Genomic DNA, 19,050 nt, shown 5'->3' with positions numbered 1-19,050 from the left:
TCCTGCAGTTCATAATTTGTGGTTTTGTGGCAACGGTGCAGTGGTGAGCAGCAACAGATGATAAATAACAGAAGTCACGCAAAAGAATAGCTCTCTCGTTTCCCCATTAGTTTTTATTGTCTGGCAGAAGAACCGCCACCTTTAAATATCACTTACAGTCGCCATGGTTGACATTTCCGCAAGACTCTTTGTTGAATTCTTGATAAATGATATGAGCTTTCACTTTATCCCCTGAAATTAAATGGGTGGCAAATGCTTGCATTGGTGCTGAAGTCATGGCCGCAAACATTATTAGCTCGACGAGTGGTTGCCTGTCTTTGGCTCTGTCTCTCACGCTCGCTCTCTCGGGAGTTGGCCGTAATTTAAAAGCTGTCTCTGAGACTGCACATGCTAGAGAAATGCATGTTTTATAATGAACTATTTTTTATGGATCTGCAAAACAAGATTTCTCTTTCATGCCCAAGCATCCATGAAATACAATTTGCCTTCAAATGCATACTGGTTCTGGCCATTAACGAGAGGTTAGTAGACAGTGATAGCTTAGCAACATGCTTCAGCAACTAGCGCATAGACTGTATTGTTGCTGTACGTGCACATACGTTTGTTGTCTTTGCTGTTTGGGAAAGAAATCCAGCCGTATCTGATGTATTACCTAGTTATGGTCACAATAGTTGACTAATCGACTAGTCATCCATTCAGTTAATAAAGCTGACTTCTTTTTTCGCATGTACTAATTTATCTACCCATACAGTCAAACTAAAAATTATTCATATGCCAGATATAATTTTTTATATTTTTTTACTAGTGGGTGCAGGGCACTATATAAAGGCATTATGCCCCAAAAAATCTTCTTGTAGTGGATTACCATTAAAATTGCTAAAAATTTGGGAGCAAAAATTCAGACACTTTGACCTGACCATGTTTTGCTTGAGTGTGTTTTCTTTAATTGCTTATGCGACCTTTTTACACCGCAGACTGAACAAAATGAAGCATTGCTAGGTAATTGGAAAACAAAGTACTAATAGCTGTGTAAATATTGTTATACTATCAGTTGTCTGAATTTTTGGTCGATTGTAATCCATTACATACCTTTCTATGAAAGTTATCTAACATTATCAAGATGAATTTGTTTCTGAAACTCCAAGTTCTTGTCATATTTTATTACCATTTTCTAAACTATAGTGAATAAACTGTCATAATGTGAGAAAGGTGTCTGTATAAATTTTGGTTTGACTGTATATGTTGATTAGTCTAGATTAGTCTCTATAACATAGTATTATACAATCTAAATAAAATAAGTAAGGAAGTAAAATGTATTTTATCCAGTTTACTGACAATTATTCACTTATAGATTTATTTAGTCTAAAAATATTTTTCAATTGGGAAATATGTTGATTAGTTTATCAAGATTTATTATATTCTATAGATAATATATAATTATATAATATAATTTTCTATAAATAAATATTGACTAGTTTATCTTCATTTTTTTCCTCAAGATAATTTATAATATTTATTCTAGACATATGTTGACTAGTTTATCTGGATGTTCTATCTAGAAAATGTATAATACTTTATCAAGACATTAATATTTTGACAAATTTATCTCTTTTTTTTTTTTTTTTTTTTTTTTTTTTTTGTAAATAATATATACTATTTTTAATTTCCAGCATATATTTAGTCAGTTTTTCTTTAATCTAGATTATTAGGGGTGGGCAATATAAATTGACATCACAATATTAGTAATTTTATTTCATGGTAACAATGTATATCGCATTGTAGTTATTTTTGCTTTAAATAAGGTGTTTATGATACCACAGAAAATTTTGAAATTTCATAATTCTTGTCATCAGTGTTAAAATCTCAAAAAAAAGTAATACTAGTCTAAATAAAAAAATAAATAAAATAAAAACTCATGCTCACTGAAGACATGTAAACAGTGAATAAAAAAGAATAAAAACGTAATTACAAGCAAAAAAATATAAATAAAATACAGTACAACAAATAACTAAGAAATGCTACATAAATTATATAAAGTAATCAAATGTATAAAACACTGCATAATCTTCACAGTGTAAATGAAATATATTTTTCTTCTTGTTAAAGTTACAAAAATGATTTAGACAAGAGCAGTGAGAGATTTTTTTCTCTTTTGTTGTTTGATTAACATGAATGACAAACAGCAGGAATATTAGACTGCTGTCACTTTAAGAGCTGCCCGGATCCAATATACAGTTATACATGTATTTTCTATCTAATCTAAATTACTGTGTTCACGAGGATACTTGCAAATGCGTGTGTATGTTTAACCGTATAAGGCCTATAAACCAGCAAAAATACCTCAGGTCAATACTTCTGCTCTCTATGAGCACCGTCTTCATGTGCAGACGGTCTCTCAAACAGCAAGTGAAATGAGTTCTTTTTCGCTGCTCATTGCATTTCAATGGCCTAAAAATCTATATTTTTCTTATCTAGACGCCATACTAAATAACATATATTTTAGCCGTTGCATCGCATCTTGAGAATCCCGCTTCCTGTCCCATTCTGTTGTGCTTAGTTCAGCTGTTTTTAAATGCAAGAATGTTTTATGTAAACACTGTCTAAGAAATACAAAATAAGTTTCTTTTTAATCTAGACCAATTAGTCATCCAGTCGTTCAGGTAGCTTACAGACTCGTTGCTTCTGACAGTGTGTGGTTTTGTACATCCCTAGTGTTTCCCCACCTGCATTCAAAACTCAAGTTCTCATTTGCATTTTTGTTGTTTTTATGGTTTGCAAACAAAACAAGGTCAGTGACAGGATAACACAAGCAGCTCATGCATGCACGTGCACACAGAGAGATGAGGGAAGAGACACAGAGGGAGAGGCGATAATGACCGGCAGGCAGTAAAATGAGGGAGGAACGCGGCCGTGGAGGAAGGGGAGAGGGGATGATGTATGTTTCATGACAGGGATCGTGACAGAGACACTCGCTGGAGTAAGGAGCCACAAGGACACACGGACACCTTGGTAGGTTAGGAGCGGACGAGAGAGAAAGAGAAAGCGAGATAAGGGACAGAGAGAGAGGGGGGAAAAAGACCCTTGTCTCAAAGTGAGAGCCGGCCGTAATTATGTCTGGCATACTGACAACAGACAATTACACCAGCCACCCTGGGCAATATTTAGTCATTAGTTATTGTCAGATTGAGAAAATATATTAGTAAAGCCCTGTTTTCTGTAGTGGCAGTATTACCGGTTTCATTTTTCATGTCTTTCAAACTTCACAGTAGGCCAGGGAGACTAAAAAAATGGAGGATGGAATAAAAAATTGCCATTTGAATATGTGAATAAATTCTAGGTAGGAAAGGGTCTCTATGGTTGACAATTCAACTAGTCTTACAATGACAGGTTAGTCATTTAGTGACGTTGACTAGTTTTCAATACAGGAATTGATTGGACCAGATCAACTACATTTGAATGAACTCAATTAATTCATTAATATATTTAATGATTCACCTTTAATAATTAAACACAGATTGCATTTGAATACAACAGGCTCACTGTGATGGCAAACCGATAGGAGCCCTGGACAATCAGCCCCTTGTTTAGAGCCGAGATGGAAAAGTTTAACCCTATCTGGGCATGCTCAATTCTCTGCTCGCCGGAGCCTTGCAGGCGCAATTTTACCCCTGGGTTACCACGGCAATGGATGACTACCTCATAATGGGCGAGAATGGAGCTTCCTGAAACAATAAGCTGCCGGCCGGTCAGACAGAGCAGGACACTCATTAACACTGATGACTTTATCAAGGCCTTCGGAGTAGAAAAAATGGCATTTTTAAGCTCTTCCCAAGTCTTATTACCTGGGGAAGGATAGCTAAGAGTACAAAGAGAGGGAACGGAAAGGTGAAGAGCATTCGGGGTGAGGAGCAAGAATTAAATCGATCTAATCTACATTAATAAACACTTTTGTTAAAGATTCATTAGTTTGTATAATTGAAGAGTTTGATTGCAAAACGCGATAAACGCCATTTTTTGACATTTGGATTTTATTATTGGAAATCACTGTTCAGATGTACCTTAATCTATGTGTGAATTGCTGCCATTAATACAATTTAAGAATGTACATTTTAGGCCTACTATAAAATGTATTTTTTCACAAAACGCGATATCCGCCAGACCAGTTTCTTTACAAAGTGCGATATAACCAGGGTTCGAAATTAACACCCGCCAACCCGCCAAATGCGGGTTAAAAATCGTTTTGGCGGGTATTGATAAAAACTTACCAGCCAGTTTGGCCGGTGAAGCATGAGCCAATCATGCAAATCATGTCAGAGACGCTCTGGGTCGTTTGTCCCCTCCGTCCTACATTTCACATGAACACTACACTACGGGTGACGCTTTAGATACCTATTGGCAGCAGCGCGCAGATACTGTACGCTTCGGTTTGCGGGTCCAATCAACGACGACAAGAGCGCGAAAATACAAACAAGAAATAGGAAATATCGGATGAGCAAAGAGGACTGAGCTGGACAGCGAAATAAGCTAAAATCAAAATGCTGCGGTGGTTAGGACAGACGTCAGGATCACGCGAGCGCAGCATCCCCTGGGAAGAGAGTCAATGCCGGTGAAGTGCTCCGAGTTTGCTCATTGATTTAACGATAATATCAAAACAAAAAACATATATTTTTAAAAAGAGGATTCAATAGGCTAACTAAAAAACGTTTACCATTTAATTGTTTATACTGTAGGCGAGCTGTCAGTCACGTAGGCTACGTTTATAGCGTTTTGCAAAAAAAAAAAAAAAAAAAAAAAAAGTTATGTTATGTTGTTTATGTTCTGGCCAAAACTAACTCAGAATCTTATTATTATTAATCAATCTTTGTATATACTATTCCATATATTTATGATGTATTGTTTTTTTAACCAATTTAAGATGTTTGACAATGTTAAGATAAATATGTTGCATTTTGGCATGGTTTTTGACTTATTTATGAACTTTTAATGGACATAAAATTAAATAAAAAATATCCTGGATTTGAGAAATATTGTGTCCCTGGCCTTCACTGAGCTCAAGTAATAGTTTAATGTACAAAAATTGTGAATGAACTTGACTGTTGATGTCTTAAATAATAATGTCAAATAACCAACATTTCTCAAAATGGATATATCTCGTTTTGCAACGAAACTCTTCAATTCTAAAATCAATAATAATCACCCTCCTCACCTCTGCTGATGAATATAATGAAAAGATATTATATTACATGTTCAAAAGTTTGGGGTTAGTATGATTATTTATTTATTTTAAAGAAATGAATAAAATTTGATTTAGCAGGGATGCATTAAATTGATCAAAAGTGACAGTAAAGACATTTCTAATATTAAAAAAAAATTTTTTTGGTTCTTTCCACAAACATACTAAGGAGCACAAATGTTTTCAACATTATTAGTTTTAGGATCAGCTAATTAGTTAGTTAGGATTAGCTAATTTCTAGAATAAAAATTTCCTGATAATTTACTTACCTCCATGTCATCCAAGCTGTTCATGTTTTTCTTTCTTTACTCAAAAAGAAATGAAGGTTTTTGAGGAATACTTTCTAGTATTTTAGTGTACATTAACGGGTTGAAGGTCTGTATTGTAGTGTCAACACAGCTTCAAAGACCTCTACATGATCCCAGCTGAGAAACAAAGGTCTTATGTAGCAAAACGATTGGTTATTTTCTAAAAAAAAGTTTGAAATATACTTTTTAGCCACAAATGCTCATCTTACACTAGCTTGACCTCATTACGTAATCACGTTGGAAAGGTCACGCATGGCGTTTACAATGTGAACATTAGTAGAAAGTCAAACGACCTTTACAAAAACAACAATGTTGGACGATTTTGAAGTTTTTCATCCTACCTGACCTTTTGGAACTGAAATACAAAGACGAAGAACTAACCACGCAGAGCATTTCGACAAGCATTTGTGGTTAAAATATATTATTTATTTATTTTTTTAGAAAAAGACCAATCGTTTAGCTAGATAAGACCCTTATTCCTCAGCTGGGCCCTTTGAAGCTGCATTGAAACTGAAATTTGGACCTTCAACCCGTTGATCCCCATTGAAGTCCACTATATGGAGAAAAATCCTGGAATGTTTTCCTGATAATTACTGTTTTTACTGTATTTTGATCAAATAAATGCAGCCTGGTGAGTGGAGAGACTTTTCAAAACCCTCTAAAAATGCACCAACCCTGAACTTTTGTACGTTATATTGAACTACACCTTTAATGGCAGAGAAGCTCTAAAGAAAGACAAGGCAGAGGGAAAACGAGGGATGGATGAAAAGGAGAGTGGAGGGGGGATGAGACCCTCTCGTCTCTCCTCTCCATCTGCATGAGAATAATTCGGCGCTTCAGGCACCAAGCGTAGGAGTAGAAACAGTAAGGACAGCAAAAAGCAAAGGTGCAGAGCCCGAATCCAGATGGCTATGCATCTGATGAGGAATTCAGGAATTCTCTCTTTAATTATCCTTCTACTACGGAGCGACACAATACGTGACAAAAAGAGAGCAGAAGAAGGGATGTGTCCGTATGAGAGAGGGGCTACTCAGAGTACTCATTGTTCCTCCACAGCCTAATTACTTCCCTGCTCTCCATGAAATGGTTTTAAATAGCGACCGCTTCTGTATCGGCAGGTTCATCATCATCATTTCTTTCTTTCCTCCATTGACGCCCCTTGCCATCCCCCCTGCAGACGAATGTGAATTCTCTCTCTCTGTCTTTCTCTCTCTCTCTCTCTTTAATGCCATTTCTTTTTTCCTCTTTCTAGAGGACTGCATGGGAAGTTTGGTGAAGAGCATCTCAATCAGCATTCTATTGTCACTTGACATCTCTGTAGAGATGCCCTCTCTCTCTCTCTTTCTCTCTTTCCTTCTCTCGCTCCATCTCTCCGTGTGTCTGTCTAAACAACACCCATTGTTCTTCCCAATGCTCTTGAGCGGAAATAGCTCAAAGAATAACCATTAATATTTATTCAGGAGAGTCCTTCTGAGGAAAACAGTGTGGAATCAGGCACCGAATTCAGCAGCCAGATGTGAGACGCGCGTTTTAGATGCAAACAGCATGCGCGGTAAACAGAATCAAAGCGAGGGAAGGCGAGAAGCTGTGGAAATGGATTTTTAATGCTTAGGTTACATGTCAGAAGAGCACGATGTGCATGTTGCCCGCTGATAGCTGCCTCTGACTGTGGCCCACTCTGTCTAGGATGTTGCAAAGTGTTGCGAAGTTGTTTAAGTGTTTGATAGGGAAGCACATTAACCCTGTACTCCGCTACGCTGCTCTTATCTTCTGCCTTAGAGGGGAAGTGGCTTTAAATAAGAAAGTTTATTCGTTGCGGCACATGGATTCCATACGTAGCCTGGTTTTTCCAATGCAGCTAGATTCCAGTCATGTTATTATTGCTCTGTAGCTCGCGTCGCGCTTTGATCTCAAGAACCTTTGTGTGTCGTACTGCACGACTGAAGTAAATAACAGAAAGTGTTCTCTGTTCAGGGCAATGTGGTCGCATTAGCAGGAACTGTTTTGTCAAACTGTTTGTTTCACGATTGGAAAAAACAGAAACTGTGATATTTTCTTCCTAACGTGTATCCGAAACCCGAACTAGAAAAAAATGAGGTGATTATTAGGTAAGATGATTGATTTTTGTACATATGGAATTGATTGGATCGTTGGAACATTGTCGTTTACTAATTACTGTGATCTCAAGTAAGTGACAGATGGTGTTTTTGATTAAGGATTATGAAGACGCATGGATTTTAAGCGAAGCTGAACTCTGAGAACCCAAACGAGCTTCAAGCGATGTCCAAATGTGTCGCGCCAAGCATTATAAAGTGCGAAAAAGCATTCTCATGCCCCAGACTGAAAGACGATCCTCCCGGCATTTCTCCTGTAATTAATACGGCCACTTTTTCGACACGTTATCACTGCAAAATGGATCCCGTTCAATACCCCAGAGAAGAATCACACTTTGGGGAACAATAAGGCCATTGATTGATCTCCGGCAAATCCTAATCTGTGGCAGGGACGTTAAACAGAATGGATTGATTGATTCCTGGGATTCCCAGTCGGCTAGTGCTAGGTGGTGTAATTTTCTAGTTAAGCGGATCCCTCAAGCCTCTTTTGTAGCATTTGTATGGCGTTTTATGTTACCTGAGAGGCCTTTCTCTCTTTCTCCCTTGCCACTCTCTGGCGTTCTGTCTTCCCTCTTTTGGTAATTCCATCTGTGGTAATTTGATAAGAGCTGGACCGGTCGCTACAATTCAACAGCTGTGGTTAAATCGCTGGTGGTCTGGCTCACAGCGGCCTCGGCGGCCTTACTCTGGGCACTTAACCTGTGGCATTGTGCGGAATGCCTCGCGATTCGTCCGTCACCCAATCCGTCAGCAATGAATAATTTTCATGGAAGGTGCACTTTAATTACTTTCCCATTTAAATGGCATTGCGGTGGCCTATCTAGGTCATTAATCTCAGTGAGGATCCTGTTGCAAGCCTTTTATTGCTGGCAAACGAAGCCCCCCAAATCCCCCAGAATCTTCTCTGCTTGACTGACTGCAGACTCCCAGCAGCCACTGCTCCAGTGTGTCCTTCTCAACTGGCCACTGTGTCACGGAAGTGAGAGAGACAGACGTAGAGAAAAAGAAAGAGAGATCTACACTTGTCTCTCAGCAGGAGCGACGGGATGGAAGGGAAGTTTGCCAGCCACCTTGAAGGGACCTGTTGGATTGAATGTGAGCAGGACTTTCTAGTGGCCAACAAGTGGAATCAAGCACAGCTGGTTGTTTAGAGATTTGTCAGATGAACCATGCTTAAAAGTACTAATTTACAACAGCTTGGCTTTACAAAAAACATCAGATTAAATTTGCGAGAAAATCCCTCAAATTACATTCTGGAATCAGATGAAAGAATTAAGTAGATAAAAGATTTTAAAAAAGGATAAAAAAAGTCAAGTAAATATATATTTTGCTGTTCCACTTTTTGCAGTGAAATTAGCACTCCTTGTTTTTCATGCACAGAAAATGAAGCCCGTTTTCGCCGCTGAATAAAAAATGTAAAAAAGATTATTGCAACTTTTTATCTCACAATTCTGATATTTTTTTCTCAGAATTGCGTGATACAAACTCACAATTCTGTTATTTTTTTCTCAGAATATAGTGAGATATAAACTCACAATTGCAAGTTATTAAGTCAGAATTGCGAAATATAAACTCAACTGTGAGAAGTAATAATTTTTTTTCGTAGTTATCTCAGTTGCAAAAAAAATTACAATCGCGAGATAGAAATTCACAGTTCTGAGAAAAAAATCTGTTTCTTCCCCCTTAAAAATTGCATTTGCGAGATATTCATTTCTTAAAGTCAGACAAAAAAAGTCAGAATTCCGAGATAAAGAGAAAAAAGTAACGAAATAAATACAAGTGTATCATGCAATTTTGAGAAAAAAAGTTAGGATTGAGTTTATTCCTCAGAATCTTTCTTCTTCAAAATTACCTTGTATTACTTACTTACCTTTTTTTCTTACATTTTGAAATATTTTTTTAAATTTACTAGCATTTTCTTATTAAAAATGATTTTGAAACATCAAATTAATCTTCCGAGAAAATCCATCAAATTACATCGGACAAAATAATTAATTAGATAAAAGATAATATATATATATATATATATATATATATATATACATAGCTGTTCTTTTAATTTTAAAATTAAATTGGCACTCCTTATTTTGTATGCATAGAGAAATTTAGGCTTTTGGAGTACATTTTTACAAGAAACAATAGTACTTTCCTAGTAAAAATGGTTTCGCTTTTCTTTTTTTTCCCAGTGTGAGGGAGTGAGGCAGGTATGAAAACCATAACTTATATGTATTTGGGTTCACTTCATTGCTCTGTGTCTCTTAATCAAACTTCCCCTCCACCATCCTCTTTCTCAAACTCATCTTTTCTCTGTCAGACGAGCGGATACCAACTCGCTCAATTATTTAGATTCCTGTGAGGCAGCAACAAAGTTTTCAGACAAAGTTCTCCCCCCTCCGCCACCTTTTCTCTCCTCTGCTTTTGCTATCAAATGCGTTGTCTCTATCTGAGCAAACGAGTATCAGACACTTTCCAAATTACCATCAATCTTTTTCGAGTTCCAGGTGCCTAGCATGCATAAAAAGTTGGAGGCTCTAGTCTCCATGTAATTGTCACCACCTTCTGAACTCTCCGAGGCTTTTCACCCGAACGTCCTCAGATGTGCCGTCAGCAGAGAAATATAAATTGGAACAAAAATGGAAGCGTCACATAATGCTGGTGGCCTTCATGGCGGGTGGTTATTAACGGCCAGTTCTAACTGACAGGCGTTAATTGAACATTCTGACTGGGTAATTCATAGAGGCTTTGAGAAAACTGTTTCAGCTCACAATGAGTCTGATATAAAGAGGTTATGAGGATATTTTAAACCCAGAAGCAGTCAGTTGAGCACAGGGTAGCAGCACGGTTTTTTATGCTTGAAGACGGAATATAAGAGGTAGTCTTATTTTGTTTTACATATAATAATATATTTATAAACATATTTATATCCATTATAAAATCATTTGATAAACTGCAATAAACACATGCTCTGACATGTTGATTGACATTTTTTAAATTACTCACACAGTCAAACACACAAACAAACGCACCTGTGCCACTCCGTCCTCCTATTTACATGCAACATGTGTCCCCGTGTTGTGCAATTCTGGGGTTGGAGTGTTTCATTTCCTGCTGCAGAAGACTTGAATCATAGGGGAGGTACTGTGGTAGTACACGACTGAATTGAGATATGTGTCAGCGGTGCCCGAGACCAGCTGCCGCAACCTACCACACTCAAGAACAAACTCATCGCCTTAACAGCTCACACTTAAAACGTGTGACTGTGAGAGAGAAATTGCGTGCATGTGCATTTAAAGTGTGTGTGTGTGTGTTTGGATGTGAAATAAAGCTGTAGAACGGCAAATCCTTTAACCCTGTCTTTTGCTTGTGTGACAAGCACAAATCTGTGTGCCAAACTTAACAGCGGACTGACACATCTGATATTGTACTTCCTTATAACAGCCTTGTCAAGCTTGTCAAACACAGTAAAGGAATCATACCTACACACGTTTTGCTGGTAAAGTCAGTAAAAGATCTTTATTGTACATCGTTGTCTGGAGATCTTGAATCTGATTGGTCAATTATAGCATTTGGCTGAAAAAAGTGTTAGTTTAGTATGTGTTGAATTATTCAGCTTAAAATCATCTTAAATCAATATTTTATACTACCAGTCAAAAGTTTTAGAACAGTAAGATTCTTTGTTTTTTTTAAAGAAGTCTCTTCTGCTCACCAAGCCTGTATTTATTTGATCCAAAATACAGCAAAAGCAGTAATATTGTGAAATATTTTTACTTTTTAAAATAACTACTTTCTATTTTAATATATATTTTACGATGTAATTTATTCCTGTGATCGAAGCTAAATTTTCAGCATCATTACTCCAGGCTTCAGCGTCACATGATCCTTCAAGCTATTTAAGAAGCATTTATTATTATTATTTTCAATATTTAATAATGTGTTAAGTACATTTTTTCAGAATTCTTTGAAGAATAGAATGATCCAAAGATCAGCATTTATCTGAAATAAAAAGCTTTTGTAACATTATACACTATAGCTTTTTATTTTTTTCGGAAAGGTTTTTTAGAAATTAACATTTTCACTTAACAAGGATGCTTTAAATTGATCAGAAGTGATGATGAAGACTTAGATTTATAATGTTACAAAAGATTTCTAACTTTCTGAACTTTCTATTTATCAAAGAAACCTGCAAAAATTCTACTCAGCTGTTTTTAACATAATAAAAATAAAATCAAATAGAAAACAGTTATTTTAAATAGTAAAAATATTTCAAAATGTTCCGTTTTTGCTGTACTTTGGAGACTTCTTTAAAAAACATTAAAAAAAAAACCTTACTGTTCAAAAACTTTTGACTGGTAGTGTATCTCAATTTATTTACTTATTGTAGCGATTTACCAATATTAAAAATCTGTCTAGTACACTCTAAAATATGCTGGGTTAAAACAACCCAGCGCTAGGTGAATTATGGAGAAACCTGGAGACTGGGTTGTTTTGACCCAGCGGTTGAGTTAAATGCTTAACCCAGCCTTCTGGGTTGTTTTATTTAACTCAGTTATTACTTAAAAATGACTATATTGCTTAAAATGAACCCAAAAAAGGTTGGAAATTAACATGCATTAATATGTTCAGTAAATGAACATTATAAGTTGAATTAATTATGTGTCTTTTGGGTTCATTTTAAGCCATAGTAAGTTAAACAATAGTTGAGGTAAATAGAGCTACCCAGAATGTTGGGTTAGACATTTAAACCAACGACTGGGTCAAAACAACCCAGTCGTTGGGTTTGTCCAACGCTATCTCATGACCAATTTGTACATATTTTACAAAGTGGCTAATTCGCACGATTTTGTACGAATTTGTACAAGCCAGGTCATACGAATTAGCCAACTCGTAAAATATGTACGAATTGCTGTGAGATTGGGTTGGTTTGTCCATATTTCACCCAGCGCTGGGTTGTTTTTAACCCAGCATTTTTATGGCTAACGTCAAACTTCAGTACTAATTAAATTAAATAAAACACCCAAATCAGTTGTTTTAATTAGTACATTGTATTGCACAGTATGAAAATTGTAGTTGAGCTGTTTGTGCATTTGGCTTTTTTTTTGCATTTGACATAGACTAATCGTAATGTTATGAAACATCACAGCATCTCTTTTTTAGGGACTGGCCTTTTTTTTTTTTTTTTTTACTTGATTAAAGGCCAGAAGATGATGGAAAAGTTCTCCTTTTCCTCATTATTCTGTTGTTCATTGTCTCATCAACGCACCGTCTCCTGTGGAGAAGGAAACTAATTATGTCTTCATCCCTTCCTGTTCGCACCTCCTCCTATTCTCTCCATTAGCCAAAGAAATTCTAATGAGTTTTAGTCTAGCTACTTTTGGCATGGGAATAAGTGAAGTAGAATAAATGCTCACTAGAATAAAATAGAGGAAAAAAAAGAAATTCCACGATTGGCACCTGCACTAAATCGTCAACTTTTTTGACAGCTTTTCCTAAGCTTGTTTTTTTTTTTTTCATCTCTTACACCTGCTGGTTTCTGTAAGCTATATGTGATGCTAACACACAGACACACACACACTCTCAGCCATATTGCTCTGGTGCCTTTTCATCAAAGCTGCAGGACGATATGAGGGCCATCTGCTCTCCTGGCTTTTAATGTTTATAGTATAAAACAACAATAAAAAGATTACAGCATCCACAGACTGAGTGAGAGGAATCTATTCGGCAGACAGATGGGGAACGCAGCTGGACTGGACACTGTAAAAAAAGGGTAACAGGAGGCAGAGAGGATGCTGGGAGGGCGGATAGTGACCATCAGCTTTGAAAAACTTATTTTTGTCTCATCCAGCAGCAGGTGTTCTGTCATTGCAGTGGACAGGAAAGGCTTGCTGCTTTTTGTTTAGGTCAAGCTTTGTTTCGCCACAATTAAAATCGTCTCTGTCACTTATGATATGAGCCAGGAGGCTTTGCTTTATCTTTTTGTGTCCATTTGTGTCCTTTTGGATTAGTTATCATGGCTCAGCAGTAAGGAAGGCCTGATAGCTCGGAGCCAGTGTGAGTGTTTCGGGCCAGTTAAGGAAACTGTTACGCACCCCATACAACACCCCCACCACAACAACACCATTTTAATATATATTTATTTATGTAAATAAATTTGTATTGATGTAATACTCTTTTACCAAACCAAGCAATGTTATTTAATAAATAAATACATTTATTTATTCATTGCTTAATTAAATATTCCTTAGCAAAAACCAGCAAAATTTTAATAAATAATATTTTTTTAACTAAATATTTTGTTCTTTTGTTTGTAATATGGAAAAGATCAACATAAATTAAAAAGTATTTAAAAAAAAAAAAAAATATATATATATATATATATATATATATATATATAAACATTTCTTAGCAAAAACAAGCAAATATGTTAATAAATAAATAATATACATTTATTTCTTTATTGATTGATTGATTTGATATAGAATAGATTTATTTTAAAAATTCTTTTAAATAAACTTTTTTCCTTTTTTTTAAATCAAAAACAAGCAAAAATGTTAATAAATAGGTACATTTTTTGTTTTTAATATACAAAAGATTGAACATTTAAAAATGATTAAAAATGTAAATAAATGTATATACATAAATCTTTTACAGGCAGACATCTACATTTTTGTTGTTATTATTCCATTTGTTTTAAATACATGTAATACTCTTTTACCAAAGCAAGCAAAATGTTATTTAATAAATAAATACATGTATTTGTTTATTGATTTATTGCTTAATTAAACGTTCCTTAGCAAACACAAGCAAAAATGTTAATGTTAAATAATATAATTTACAATTATTTCTTTATTTATTGATTGATTTGATATAGAAAATATTTATTTTAAAAATAAATGAATAAATAAATAAATAAATAAACATTTTTTACCAAAAACAGGCAAAAATATTAATAAATAAATACATTTTTTGTTTTTAATATGGCTTTTCAGGCAGACATCTACATTTTTGTTGTGGTTAGTGTTACATTTATATATAAATACTCTTTTACCAAAGCAAGCAAAATGTTAATTAATAAATAAATACATTTATTTATTGTTTTTTATATAGAATTTTTTGAAAAAAAAAAAACATTGTTGTAAACAAACATTTTTAACCAAAAACAAGAAAAATTAATAAATAAATATTTCTTTTTGTTTTTAATATTGAAAGGATCAATTTAAAATTAAAATACATTTTTATACATTAATATATAATAATTTTTCAAGCAGACATATATATTTTTGTTGTTAGTGTTTTCCGTTTTTTGTTTTTTTGCAGCAGGACCATTGAAAATCTTCACTTAAACAGAAATTAAGTCTCTCTTACTGTCGAGCCCAGGTTATGAAAACCAGGGTTTAGTCAATTATTTTCACCTCATGCTTGAATTTGTTAATGGCACCAAAGAAGAGCATTTGGCATAACCATATTGTACCAACAACCACGTGGAATGTACCTGTGCAGATTTGTGCAAAAGAACATTTTCAGACTCAAGGGAAATGCTCAGTTGTTTGCTCTTTTGTTGCTTTCCTACGTTTCCTTCAGGTTTATTTATAGAACTTTTTCCTTTTATACTTTCCTTTGCTGAGAGGAATGCGATTTTTCTTCCCTGACAGTACAGAGGAAAAAACAGAAATTGCGAAAATGTAGAGCATTTTTTCCCCCTGCTTCAGAAAAGAGCGGGTGCCCACTTTCACATGCCGTTAAAACAAAACAAAACACGAACCGCCGCCTTTGTGTAGCTTTGTCTGTTTTTGCTGACCTTTCCTCTCCATATGTAGAAAAGAAAGAGCGGGGGATTCCACATGGTCTAGACAGGTGTGTTTCCTCCTTTAGAAAGATCAAAGACTGTGAACAAGTTAAGCCCTTTACCCCAACCCTCGGTGACAGATGTGAACAAGATATATTAAATGGTAAAAATAAATAAATAAATAAATAAATAAAAAATTTTTTAAAATTAATATTTAAAATTATTAATTTTTTTTTTTATGTTGCTCCAAAAGCAGGACCACAATCTGGCAAGCGTCTCTAAAGTTTCTGGTTGCCAAAGTGCCATAAATATCCCCCATTCCAGGCGAAATATACAGTATGACAACAAACGAGTGAAAAAATACATCTCAGTACTATCACGATAATTTTTGTTCATATCAGTCGATATCGATAATTATCATGATAAATGTCAAATTCTTATTTCTTTTAAGTTTAAAGGCAGATTTTTGCTACAGTGTGGAAGTTGTAAAAACCAGACGATTAAATGTGGCTTTAAAACACTTCATGTTTTTGAATTCTTCACACTTTTTTTAGTCGTTTTTCCTTAACAAAATAAATATCTTAATAGAAAAAAAATATATTTCTTAGTTTTGCATGTTTTAATGAGTAATATTGTTTCAAATCAAGAAACAGGTTTGTGTTACCTGATAAAATTAATAATAGTAATAATAATAATAATAATAATAATAATATAAAAATTTTTATTTTCATCTCTTAGAAATACACATTTGATAGTAGCTTGAGTTAGGATGCAGATGTAGATTTGTGTTCATTATCAAAATCAATAATATCTGTAAAATTGTAACAACCTCATTTTTATATGGTGAAATGTAATTATTCTGTTTTTTTTTTTTTAATTAACCATTGCTCTTCCATAGTATCATCCACAGATTATAATAATAACAGTTAAAACCACAAATATAACACCTCAATACCATGGTAAAAATGTAAAATGGTTTGTATGAAGAACATTAGTCTAAATACGTTTAGTATAAATGCATAAACGCTGTTTAATCACAAAAAAATACTGTAATTATATTCCATTACTCCTCCTTTAATACATTTAATACATGTCTACATTAAAGATATAGTAAAATTCAACACAAATATACCCACATTTCTGACACAATACCACTGTGCAGTTAGTGCTACTACAGTAAATCTATGGTAAACGATTTGTAGATTAAAACGCCTTCTGACTGTATCGTTGCGTACAGTGTTTCTCCTGTTTGTCAGTGCTGTTTCATCTGGCTATAAACCGAATCATTTATGTTCTTCACTGAATTCAAGCGCTTCACTTTGGCGCTAGTTAGTGACCGAGACTCATCAGTAAGTGAACTTATCTGCTCTAGTAAGTTCACGCCTTGCCGGCGTTTAAACTTTGATCCGACCGGATAAACTGTCCGAGTGGCGCTCTTTAACTAGCTCTCTTTTGTTCCGCCTTTGCCGCATAAACATTATGTTGAATATTTATCGAACTCCAGTTATCGTTTATCGAGGAAATTCATATCGTGCGATAATTATCGTTATAGATTTATCGCCTAGCCCTACTCAGTACTCTGATTCCATGTTTTCATGAACCTCACAGGACATTGTGACCACCCAGACTGAATATCATTGATGAAAATGTCAGCCACAATGTCTTTTTAGGCAGGTGTGTGAACAGGGCCACTGAAGGGCTTTTCTTACTCTTTTACGCCTAACTAACGGAAGAGGTGGCTCTGTTTAAATGAAGTGAAAACTTTTCGTATTTGCATAATAGAAAAGCAGCATCCTCCAATTAACTGCTGACAAAGTGGTTTTAGTTCCCTTAAGAAAACAAGGCCAGAGCACAAAGAAAGGCCAAAGCTTCATTCTAACCATCATTGTGCTTGGAAAAAATGGGGGGCGGACTGCTCCTGGTCCCCCACTTATGACCAGGCTCATATAAAATCGCCAATTACAGTAAAGCTATTCAGTCTGAGAAAATAGTAGCACCTGTTAAGTTGTTACTCAGTGGAGTGGCCTGATCTATGGCTTGTCAAGTCCGTTCGTTGTTACGAGGACCCGGTGTATGTTTAAAAGCCATTGGAGCTACAGCGATGGTGGTCTTTGTGTCCTGATTGGCCCAGGCTAAGACAAGAGGAGGGATTTTCGATTTGAAAGGCCATTGGTCTGGTTTAATAGTGAGGGATTACAGTAATTCAAGCCAATAAACAAAGACCAGACAAGAGCAGCTTCTTTTTTAAAGACGTGTACTTTGATTAATGATGCTTGCGTTAGGCGGACCACTTTTAGAGACAGCGCCATTAAGAATGATTCACGGCATCGGATACTGATTAGTTCCATATGGACGGAGAGTTCAGTTGACCGGAAATTCACAGACGTCTCTGTTATATGTGCATTGTCCATCTTTTCCAAAGGGAAAATGGTGAAATTTTAATCTAAGGTGGAGGTTTTGCATCTGGCTATTCTCCAGACTCTAATCAGACTTCAAAGAATCCGCAAGACCTCTTTCTATCTCAGTACTTTCCACTTGCTCCTCTGCAACTTATAGATGTACGGAGGGAGACAAAGAGAGAGGGAAGGGTAATGATTCATCTTACACGCTGAGCGGCATTTTATTTGACTCGTCTATGGTTCGGACGTTAGAAGAAACCTCTGCAATAATGTGCTCCGCCGGTCGGCAGGGGAGTCTGGCTTTGATCCTAAATTAGAAAACATTATCCATTTAATGGAGCAATTTCAGCAAGTACCCTCAATAATTACTTAATGACACAAGGTATGTTATCTAGAGACCACCATATTTATAGGACTATTTGTGGAGTTCTTCAAGTGAAGTAGCTTTGAGCCGACCTGAGCTGCACTTTGTGCTTCTGATGGCCAGGCATTTCCTGATGAGATATTTCAACTAACTTTTTAATGCTTTACTATGTTTTTTCCCCCCTCCACACAGTAGACTCATAAGAGAGATTAAAAAAAGCTGTATTTATTTGATCAAAAAATACATAAAACAAACTGTAAAATGGTGAAATATTGTTGCAATTTGTAATATTGGTTTCGTGTGGTAACATACTTTAAAATATAATTTATTTCTGTGACGCAACGCAGAATTTTCATCAGCCATTGCTCCAGTCTTCAGCGTCACTTGATCCTTCAGAAATCATTCTAATATGCTGATTTGTTATTAGTGTTGAAACTTGAGCTGCTTAATATTTTTTTGAAAACTGTGATACTTTTTCTTTGATTCTTTGATGAATAAAACGTTTATTTCTAACATAAGTCTTTACTATAACTTTTTATCCATTTAGCACATTCTTGCTGAATAAAAGTATTAATTTCTTAAAAAAAAAAAAAAAAATAAATAAATAAATTACTGACCCCCAACTTTTGAAAAGTATTGTGTATATTGTAACAAAATTTCTACTTTGAATCTACTTTAACTTTTTATTTATCAAAGAAATCTTAACAAAATGATCACAGGTCCAATATAAATGTATAATATGTACATTAATGATATAATAATGATACTGACTGAAAATTCAGCTTTGCTTCACAGGAATAAATTATATTTTAAAGTATATTAAAATAGAAAACTCTTATTTTAAATTGC

General features: G+C 35.1%; 1 protein-coding gene across 5 annotated transcripts in view; it reads left to right on the top strand.

Annotated features, from left to right (window-relative positions):
- Positions 1 to 19,050, top strand: part of epha7 (eph receptor A7) — a 101,071-nt gene that overhangs the window by 33,768 nt on the left and 48,253 nt on the right. The gene's annotated exons all lie outside the window — the stretch shown is intronic.

This window comes from Labeo rohita, chromosome 20, assembly GCF_022985175.1.
Source record: "Labeo rohita strain BAU-BD-2019 chromosome 20, IGBB_LRoh.1.0, whole genome shotgun sequence".
Classification (NCBI taxonomy): Eukaryota; Metazoa; Chordata; class Actinopteri; order Cypriniformes; family Cyprinidae; genus Labeo; species Labeo rohita.
This window is presented reverse-complemented; position numbering and strand designations above follow the sequence as displayed.